This window comes from Capricornis sumatraensis, chromosome 11, assembly GCF_032405125.1.
Source record: "Capricornis sumatraensis isolate serow.1 chromosome 11, serow.2, whole genome shotgun sequence".
NCBI lineage: Eukaryota > Metazoa > Chordata > Mammalia > Artiodactyla > Bovidae > Capricornis > Capricornis sumatraensis.
In genome coordinates this window covers 90,724,278-90,735,947 of record NC_091079.1, presented here as the reverse complement: position 1 = coordinate 90,735,947, position 11,670 = coordinate 90,724,278, and positions in this window count along the sequence as shown.

Below are 11,670 nucleotides of genomic sequence, written 5' to 3'. Positions count from 1 at the left end.
TAATGTGAATCAACCATAAGGATACATATATTTATTTTAATAGAATCTTACAGTGTCCAGACTACCAAGTAACTACCATCAGCAAAGGTAGATTCTAAAGGTGAACACACTTCTTAAAGCCAGTTTGAGTTCATGCCAGTTTCCAGTTTGTCATGTTTGCAAGACAGGAAAACTTGAGCTCTCAGTACCTCAGTTTGCTCATCTTCAAAATGGGACTATTCCCAACATATAAATCACAGGGTAGTTATGAAGGTGAATGAGCTAAATATGGAGAACACTTCAAAGAGTGAAGGCCCAAAGGATTCTCTCAAAGACTAGTTCCCTTACGATGCCTTCAATAGTCCCAGGTCTGGAGATTGGAGTCAAGTTTCAAGAGGCCTCATCTGAAGTAAGATCTAGCAAATGAGAGTCTCTACAACCTAAATGGTAAAATAAGAAAATGGTTCAGCCTATTAAAGTCAGAAAGGTATTTGACTAAAAGTTCCTTAAGTATGGTTGCAGGTATGAAGAAGGCACAGTTTTATAGCTGAAATCAACCTTATGGGGTATCTGGTATGGTGACCTTAGTTTATTTTTCCATCAGAGATTGCTCGATGTTGCCCAGCTGGATGTCAGGTTAAACCTAGTTCTCATGCTGCTTAACCAGACTCTCTCCTATTTGTTTTTCTCCTAATGGCCTAGACAAGATTACCTTTAAATTAAAATAGAACCCCTCACATAAACAGAGAAAACTGTTGTACTCTTAAGTCTGGATGCATTGAAAGAGACACATTTCTTGCAGTATCATATTTTACAAACTACCTTAGATAGTAGGCTATACACACATACACACATATAAGCACTCCTTCTCCCTCCTGATTATTAAACAAACGCTGCTAGATGTGGGGCTTACAAACGCATTTTCATAGAAAAATTCGAGATTCCCATGTGTAACTGCTTTCTCACTAGTGTTTTGCAGAGGAATCCCTGGAATGCTAACCAAGCCTGCCAGGCTGATGTTGTCTCTGGGTAGCTCTGTTGTCTCTGGGTCCTAGAAAGCACTGATGGTAGATCTCATTGTCTGCTACAGTAAAAAGGGAGCACTTGATTAGAGCGTGTCTCATTCATTCATTTTGGAAATAACATATAGAGATACTAAGCTCTCAGAGCTACAGAAGGGAGCATTGTTGTCAGTAGAGAGAACATTATTCTACTCTGCAGTTCAGGCTGATGTCACCAACTGTACCTTCGACAGGTTAACAGCAAATATGGCACTCTTTATATTTGGCCAAAATTCACGTGATGCTAATTTTGTTTTTGCTCAGATTATCTTTGCTTGCACCATTACTTTGATTAATGCACAAGGAGATAGTAAGATATAAATATTGAAATAGCTATTCAACATAGCTATCTAGGGGAGAATAGCTAAATGAGTGGCTTTGAAAAAGGGTGTTTCACAAAGAAATAGACAAAGGCACATTCTTCTAAACATTTTCACAAATTTGAAAATTATATTCATTTTATTTAAGGTTAGCTAAGATTAACTTACATCAAGAGAAAAAAAATCTCCTATGCTAGCTTATAAAAGCTGTAAAATCTAATTAAATAGTGGAAATTCAACTGGAATTATTATAGCCATAAAGAATTAGAACCTAATAAATGCTATAGATTTTTAAAAATTTTATTATCTAAGGTAGGTAGTGCATATATTGTCAAGCTATGGGGAAGTTGTTTAGAGCAATATTTATTCACAAGTAAACTAAATAAGGATCCAAAGACTATTAAGGCCACTATAAATAGATGGGGAAACAGTGGAAACAGTGTCAGACTTTATTTTTTTGGGCTCCTAAATCACTGCAGATGGTGATTGCAGCCATGAAATTAAAAGATGCTTACTCCTTGGAAGGAAAGTTATGACCTACCTAGAAAGCATATTAAAAAGCAGAGACATTTCTTTGCCAAAAACAGTCTAGTCAAGGCTATGATTTTTCCTGTGGTCATGTATGGATTTGAGAGTTGGACTGTGAAGAAAGCTGAGCTCCAAAGAATTGATGCTTTTGAAATGTGGTGTTGGAGAAGACTCTTGAGAGTCCCTTGGACTGCAAGGAGATCCAACCAGTCCATTCTGAAGGAGATCAGCCCTGGGTGTTCTTTGGAAGGAATGATGCTGAAGCTGAAACTCCAGTACTTTGGCCACCTGATGCGAAGAGTTGACTCATTGGAAAGACTCTGATGCTGGGAGGGACTGGGGGCAGGAGGAGAAGGGGACAACAGAGGATGAGATGGCTGGATGGCATCACTGACTTGATGGACATGAGTTTGAGTGAACTCCGGGAGATGGTGATGGACAGGGAGGCCTGGCGTGCTGCGATTTATGGGGTCACAAAGAGTCAGACACGACTGAGTGACTGAACTGAACTGAACTGAAAGACGTTAAACCACTGAGAGGGATGAGAAAGATTCTGAAAACAGACTCAGGGGAATGCTCAGTGTCAGAAATCCCCAAAACACAGAGTATGTATTTGTGAAGACATATTGCATAAAAATACGTTTTGAATGGTTATACAAATAGTCTCATTTTTCAAAAGTAACAGGAAATACATTTTACATAATATGATCAGAAAAGGAAAACTTCATTTTGTGCAAAAACCTGATATGAACTCAGTTTCTTTGTGGTAGCTTAACTGGGCCAAGCTTCTCATCTCTAATCATAACAGACTGCTTCTGGTTTAGTTATGTTTCTAGTTCTAAAGAGGAGTTAACCACTTATAAAAGGAATTTGACTTTCACTGATCAGGGAAAAAATAGGTCCATCAACTGGCCGCCATCTTGGTTCCTTAGACGGCTCTCTCATAGGTGTGAGAGTTAAGCTCCCAGCGCACATACAGGATGTGAGAGGACCTCCTTAGATACTGCAGAACAGCTGAAAATAGCCTTATAAATTGTTCTTCACTAAATGCACAGTAGAGAGCCTGAGAACTAAAACAGGAAAGGACTCTCATTCACTGAAGCAAACCGTGCCTACAGAGATCGAACGGTGATGAAAATTACCAGAACAAGCAGGACAGTTTAACCTGAAACCTGACTGGGCATCATATCCTTTTGTCCAACTGAAAAATCAGTTCCTCAGCTTACTCTTGATGTTTTAATTGCAAGGCTGATGAAATCACAGAAACGTAGACATGGGATTGGATTTGAAAATATATAATTTACTTTGGCAATCAAATAACAACAAACTACTGAAAATACAACATTCTTTTCACTTGTATACCCAGCATGCATTTTTAACATATTCTGAAATGTGTGTGTGCTGTCTAAAGTAAACATATTGTAGTTTTCACAGGAGGTAATGGAAAAACTAATTTTTTATTTTGTCTAAATATCAGCATTCTGGGCAGGGGCTGCTCAATCTCATATTGTATTTTGTGAAGTTTTTCCCAATTTTGAGACTGTAGAAAAGTAGATTTGGTATTCTCATTGTCTTTTTTAGTTTCTTAAGATATTAAATTTAGGGCAATAATATTTGACATGAAAGAGTTTGCTATTGGGTGATCATTCTTTCGAACTGTAAATTTTGGTGCAAGCTTGAATTAGCTCTAAGGATTTAACCAATGCCTATTTTCAATGTTTATTCTCTAGTGTAAGATATTTTGGGCACTATTTCATATTTCCACATTCTAGTGTTCAGTGAGAAAACATAACTTCTTATGATCACTAATATGGTGTACTTCTTAATGTAACCAAAGTAACTTACCTACCTTTAAAATGAAAAGGTATGGAGGAAATAGTTTAAAAACAAGGAAGAAAACCCAAAAGATAGCAATATGTCCCTTAAAGGAATTGTTTAATATTTAAAAATGAAGTTATGCAAAAGCTGTAGAAAACTTAAGTTCACAGTCATATACATACTGCCACCTCATTTAAGATTACGCTAGAATTCTGTAAGCTGAAATTCACTGTTGATAAGAAAAACAAAAAGTGTTTGACTCTACTGCACCTTACACGCATTGGAGTTTAATATATCTGATGTAATAAATGCACACTTTTCTATGTTAAATTTGTTCTTACAATAGGAGCTTATAAAAAAGAATATAGACTAAAGAGTAAATTGCATAATGAGATTTAATCTATGTAAAATATGTCCCAGAAGAAATATCCTTTACTTTGATCATATCCCTTGAAACAAGATCCCCTGCTGCAAACCACAATAAAATGAGAGCTTGGGAAAAAAACTCCTCTGGCAAGAAAGCTTGCTTTTTAAAACAAATGTCCACCAAGCCCACCAAGCCCATGATCCTGGGGTGGGCTTAATTAATGTCAATGAAATTTCAAAGGTTCCCTGAGGCTTAAAGGAGAAATAAATCTCAATGGGTTCTCCATGCCTTCCTCTCTGAGATATTCAGATTGAACACATACATGCACACACAAACACAAACCCCAGATGTGAACATGTGGGCACATGTATACATATCACACATGTACACACACAGTAGGTGTTTACTTAATTATGAAATGCTCTTTTAAAGATTTTACTTATTGGAGAGTAGGTCCACACATTGCTTCATCATCATTTTTAACATGGCTCCAGAATGTCTATAGCTATATTATAACCTTATGTGCATGCTAAGTAGCTTCAGTCATGTCAGACTCTTTGTGATCCTATGGAGTATAGTCTACCGGGCTCCTCAGCCCATGGGATTCTCCAGGCAAGAATACTGGAGTGTGTTGCTGTGCCCTCCTCCAGGGGATCTTCCCAACCCAGAGATTGATCCAGCGTCTCTCACGTCTCCTGCTTTGGCAAGTGGGTTCTTTACCACCAATCAGAATGACTTTGCATATTTCTCAAAGTGGACATGGTAACATTTCTGTCTTACTTTTCTGTCATTGACTCCTATTTATATTGAACCTACAGTATTGCTCTGTCAAGTTCAAGTGAAAACTTCCAGTTATTTTTCATTAAAATTTCACTCTATGTTAAATAGTACCTTACTGAACTGGAAGTGTTGCTTTTTTTTTTTTTCAAGTGCATACTCCATTTCATTTTAGTCAGAGTTATTGAGATTCTGGGCCTCATTACATATCCTTCTAGCAGAAACAAATGAAAATGAATGCCAATAAAATGTTTACTTTTCTTCTGTATTAGCTATACATGCAAAAGCTTACCAAGAGCAGGTTCACAGATCGTGGAAAATCATATTGTCCCTGAGAAATGAATGAAGAAGCCAGCGATGAATTTTAATTAATACCTAAATATATGGTTAATATAGATTTATTGCCTTAAAAGTTGGAATTCCATTCTGAAAATAACACACGTTTCACTGTGAAATACACACACATACCCATACACTCCTTTCAGCACTATTAAGCTGCTGTCCCACCATGGAAGCAATCATATTCACTCCTCGCCTCCACTCTTAAAAAAATGATAGTTTTTATGAAAATTCTTTCCCAGTTTTTCTTCTCCTACCTTTCCAATTATGTCAGTCACATCAGCTTAAGCCTCTGAGTCAGTTTAAAGATTTGTTATACAGACTTCAATTTTTCTAAAGATCTCAGAAATATACCAGTGGTCCTAACAAATAAGTTGTGACTGTTGTGTGGTATCATGTTGCCTTTGTAGTTTCTAAGACATTCTAACATTATTTAATTAGGTGAAATTTCTCCTCTCTGGAGAAATGCAAACTCCATGAAATGTCAACAATGCTGTCAGTCTGCTTCAGGCTAAACTCATTACACAAAATCTAAAGGTAAAAACAGTCCAAGGCAGAATTCTTTGTCATAATTTTGAGGCCCACACCTTATGCCAATGAAATCCATATGTGATTCTATGAAAATGCTAAATTGGGAAGAGTAGCTAATAAATTATCTCAACACAAGCAATAATTGATCAGTCCTGGCATGGAAATTTATCTAATTAGCCAAATAACATTTCAAGTTTTGTTGACGATTATGAGTACTACATTTATTGTATGACGAACCTTTTATTTTCAGTTCTGGTGAGGTGGAAAATGCTCTGCATTGCTCTTTACTCCTAAAATAAATCTTTGTCTTTTAAAACCAAGTACAGCCAAGAACAGAATAAAAATGCCTCACTTTATCTGAATTATCATGGAGGGCTTGGGATCCATGGATTCATTACAAAAGATAATAAAATTTGGCATTTTCTATTGTCTGAGGGTTTATAAAGGCTAAATTTCTTGATTTATTTAAATAGATGATAGGAAAGAGCAAACTACAAAAACAAGTGCTATATACTGAAGGCATGTGAATTACCTCCTTCCCAAGGATAATGCAAATTAGAAATACGTAAAGCTTTGTCTGCACCTGGGATCTTTAATGAGGATAAAGAAAAATCAGACAGAGATTCTCCTGGGGAAAGAGAGGATCGTTATTTGAATAACCTGCAGTGAATTCTAATCAATGCGACGTGACTTTGAAAATGAATGTGGTCTTTCAACCCGCTGTACTTGAGCTATAATATTAATCATAACTTCATGGTACAATAAAGCTTATGACAAATGCTTGTTCAGTGGACTCAGAAAAAGACTGGCTGTGATGTGCCAAGGAAATATGGAACCATGGAAATACAAAGACTCTGCTTTTTTCCCTCCTTGCTAGCCCATTTATTGCTAGTGTATTCTGTTATCTTTCTTTGATTATCTCAGAAGAGGTTGATGCAAATTGCATGTCATAACTATAATTGTTTTTTTTTTCCAAAGGTGACATTTTACATGTATCTTATTTCCTGTTATAGAATTGTTATTTAACATTAAATTATACTTAAACAGTGCAGCAAATGCCCACAACACAGGAGGGAAGTGCAGTGTTTCCCCATTAGTGTCGTGCATTATCTGCTCTGCAGTTACATCCCAGAACTGAACAAGGTTGAGCATGTACACAGCAGACTTTCCAGAATGCTGGGTAGAAAAGTGATGTTGACTTAAGTAATAATTTTCAGAAAAATCTGCCATCGCATGTTTTCTACCTAAAAGAAAATGTAATTAGTTTTTGACAAGTTGACATTAAAAGGCTTTATCAGAGGAACTTAATGTGTTAAAGCTAAATGCTGAAGAATCATATGAGGAAGGAAGAAGATGATAAAATGAATACCTTAAAATAATTTAAATTGTCTTTTGTCAGAAAGCAATTCTAGGGAAAGGGGAGGCCTGGCACATTGGCCTAATGGAAATAGTGTTTAGTAATGAGAGCTGTCATCTTGGTGATTGTTGTTGCTATAATGCTCTGAAGTGAACTCCAAAGGGTGTCACTCAGACACGCAGTCTAGCATGAGCCATTACTTCATGATTAAACCTTAATCTTAAGGCAAAACAGAAGTTAATTCTTCAAATGTATATTTTCACAGGAGATCAGTTTGTATATTTCAGGACTGAAGTAAAGGGTAATGTTAGGTGGTACTCACAAATCTAATGCCAGTACAACTGGACAGACGCCCTCCAAACTTATTCTTGTTTTGCAGAATTTAAGAACCAGAAGGTCTCATGAGACCACATATATTTCATCGGCTGCTTCAATGTCACACTCAAATGATCAAAGTCTCTGGGATCAAATTCGTGTTGAATTTGAAGGGAATGTCTGTGTGTGCATGTGTGTGTGTTCGTGTGTGGAACAAACATGGAATATAACCTGGGAGATAAATATGTATGTATACGGAATGTACAAACTCATATATTGGTATGTAGATATGAGATAGAGGGTAGAGCGCTAAACTTGAAGTCACTGAATCACATCATGAACCCTCACATATGATCTTTAGTGATTTTAAGTGTCATTTAATGATCTTTTATTGACAATTTTATTCCTAGTCAGAAGCATTAATTGTGAATAATTATAACTTGTGTGTGATTTTAAGCTTTTTACCTGAATTCTGATGAAGTTCAGCATTATTTACTCTTCCAATATGCTAAGAAGTTAGATGCCATATGAAGCATACGTTATTTTCATCCCCACGTAAGAGATGAGAATCCAAGGTCTTAGGGATGTGGTATTACTTTCTAAACTTAATCCAAGTTTTAAGTTGCAGAGTCAAAAATGAAACTGATAGCTAATGTTACCACTTCATGTTCTTTAAAAACAGACTTTAGTTATAATTCACGTGCCACAAAATTCATGCATTTTATGTTTCTAATTCAGTGATTATTAGTAAATGTACTGAATTGTGTAACCAGCACCATAATCCAGTTTTAGAATGTATTCTCACCAGTAGGAGCCCTCATGCCTGTTTATAGTTAATCTCTCTTCCTAGTCTCTGCCCTAGGCAACCACTAATCTATTTCTGTCTCTATAGGTTTGCCTTTTCTAGACATTTCATATAAATGGAATCATGCAATATGAAGTCTTTCATGCCTGGCTTCTTTCACTTAGCATAAAGTTTTTGAGGTCCATCTATATTGCTACCTTATGCTTTCTACAATGCGCTTGTCGACTTTTTATTCTGCTTGCTGCTCCTGTTCTATTTTGAACTGTTTCTATTTTGATCTCAATTTAGGATGGAAAGCAAAGAGAGGCACTGCAGCATAAAGGAAGAACACACGGACTGAGAGGGAGAGGGTCCGGGCTTGGGGCCTAAGACCAAGGTAATCCTGCCTCTCAAATACTTTCTCTGTAAAATTTTGTTTGTTGAGAAGATCGAATGGGATAAGACCCATGTCAGTGTTGTAAAATCATATAAAATGATAGTTTCTTATCACTGTGTTTATTGCAACATCATGACTGTAAATTACTCATGGTTTTAAGATGGAATTATCTTGCTATATTCAAGGAATTCTGAATCTTGGGTAAGAAAGTTTGATTAATATAATCTCAACAGTGATAAGGAAATCTAAGTTCTTTCAGTTTAGGTCATCCACACCTGATTATAAAGTTGGTCTAAACCCAAGTTCAAATGTAGCTGATACAAGTGGTAAGATTTAATTATGCAAGACTTATAAACCATTCCAAAATTGTATACGAGGCAGCTCATACTAGTGGTCACCCGTTTCCTATTGTAAAAACTGCATAAGCATCACATGTGGTGGCCTTAAAAATTTAGATCCCCATCCTTCTAGAACTTGAGCTTAAAACGTTTACTTTTAATAATTCTGAGGACGATCCATCTATATCTTAAATTTTGAGAACCAAACTTGAGTGAAATAGTTCTTTGATAGGTTGCCTAGTTTGTGGTCAACGTGATATTAATAATACTTAAGCATTCCAGAGGCAGGTCACAGATTCTCATGACACAGAGGTTCCTGTTGGCCTCCAAGGTCCATTCTCCTCTGGTGCCTTTTAGTACCATCTCCTCAGAATATTAGCCAACACATAGTTGCCCAGCCACCTTCACACTGAGAGTGGTCTTGGATTAATTTCTGGCCAATGAGATATGAATGGAAGTGAGGTGTGGTATTTCTGGTTGCTTTTCATTTCTCTCTTCCTCCTTCTCACTAGTTGGACTGGGGACACGGCCATGGTGAGCCATCCCTGCCCATGTAAATAAGGGCAGCACTAGTGAATGACAAAGCAACTGTATAGAACTTCAGGTATGGGAACCTGACTAATTACCAGCTCAGGTTCTTACATTAGAGAAATAAATTTTAATTTTTTTTTTTTTTTTTTTGCTATTCTCTGCTAAATAACTAAACCAGTATTTTAACCAATACACTTGCTAAAAAATGCACTCAATGTTCAGAAAGTTCAGGCAAAGAACTTTTAAATGTCTCAATTTCTAAGGTTGCTTCTTTTCTGGGCATGTTCACTTTGTAGAGTTTAAGATCTGGGTCTCTGCTCATCTGTGCAATATGGTGTTCAATTTGAAGAGCCTGAAGATTTGGTCGGGGGCACTCCCATATCAAAGTTTGTGGAGAAGATAGAATAGAGAATCTAATTTGGTATGGCAAGGAATTACATTTTTATGCTAGATAAGTTTGAGATTAGAGGTGTGAATGAATTGAGACCATGTAACTGGTCTTCATCATACATGATTCCTCCAGAGAACTTGGCACATAGTAAGCATTCCAAACTATCTGTTGATTTATCCTCAGCAAAAGACTCCAGCAAAGACTGGGGGCTGATATGTTGAAATCTGTAGGCTCAGCCATCAGTAATGCACAGTGATGCTGGGGTGATTTCTTTATAAGGGATATAGGAGAGTTTGCAACGTTAGGCAGGTGGGATCTGTAATTGCCGGGTTCCTTTCAGCTTTAGCAATTCATGGTCCTTTCTGCCTTTCTGAAATCCTTTGCAGATTCTCTATTAAGAATAAAGCACACAAGGATTCAACAGCCCTCATAAAAGCACTGTTTCTAGCCTTGATCTCTTTCTTTACTTGCACTTCACCCTCCCTCTACGTTCCTGACCTTACATTCTGTTCCACCTGTTCCCTCTGCTTGGGGGCACATCTGCCTATCAAATCCCCATCCACTCAACAGGAGTGAGTGCCCTTCAGCGCTCTGTGAATGCACAGACTCCCCGATGGCAGGGGAGGTAAACAGACTTGACAGCTCCTAGACGTCACCCTAATGGATTCTGAATGATGATCTCTCACTAAAGAGAGTCCACACGGCACAACTCCAAGGCAGAAGCCAGAGGACTGACGATGCCTACTGATCAAGAAAGAGTTCTCCCCAGTTCTGGGCCCCTGATGCCTATTTCAGGTGGATTAAAATCAGAGCCAATTTCCAGGTGTAGCCCCTTCTTGATGGCTGCTTCCATTTATGATGTCTCATGGGTGCGCTATCACCAAAATACTTTCTGAATGCTTCCTCTCTTCATCTCCACTGCGTCTAGATACCACCTATGCCTCTTCAACCACTGCGGTCTTAGTCGAGCCACCATCAGCTCCTACCTGAACTTATCCAAACTACTGCAGGAGCCTCACTATTAGTCCCACTTCTTCCATTATAATTCGCCTAATTATTAACTAGGTGAATAACTAGTTAATGATTAACTAGGTGAATAACTAGTTAATCATTAACTAGTTAACTCCACACAAAATAATCAGAATGATTATAACCTCAGAGGGCATACAGAATGAAAACCACAATCAAGAAAAATAACACAAATGATCACATGGATCACAGCTTTGTGCAACATAAGGAAACTATGAGCCATGCCATGTAGGAACACTGAAGTTGGACAGATCATGGTGGAGAGCCCCGGCCAACATGTGGTCCACTGGAGAAGGGAATGGCAAACCACTTCAGCATTCTTGCCTTGAGAACCCCGTGAATAGTATGGAGAGGCAAAAAGATACGACACTGAAAGATGAACTCCCCCCCACGTCAGTAGATGTCCACTATGCCACTGGAGAAGAGCAGAGATATAGCACATGAAGGAATGAACAGGCTGAGCCAAAGCAGAAACAGCTCCCAGTGGTGGATGTGCCTGGTGGTGAAAGTAAAATCTGATGCTGTTAAGAGCAACATTGCATCGGAACCTGGAATGTTAGGTCTATGAACCAAGATGAATTAGAAATGGTCAAACAGGAGACAGCAAGAGTGAATGTTGATCCTTTAGGAATGAGTGAACTAAAATGGAAGGGAATGGGAGAATTTAATTCAGATGATCATAATATCTACTCAAAAGAATGATCTCAGCTTGTTTCTAAGGCAAACCATTCAATATCACAGTAATCCAAGTCTATGCTCCAACCACTAATGCTGAAAATGCTGAAGTAAAATGGTTCTATGAAGACCT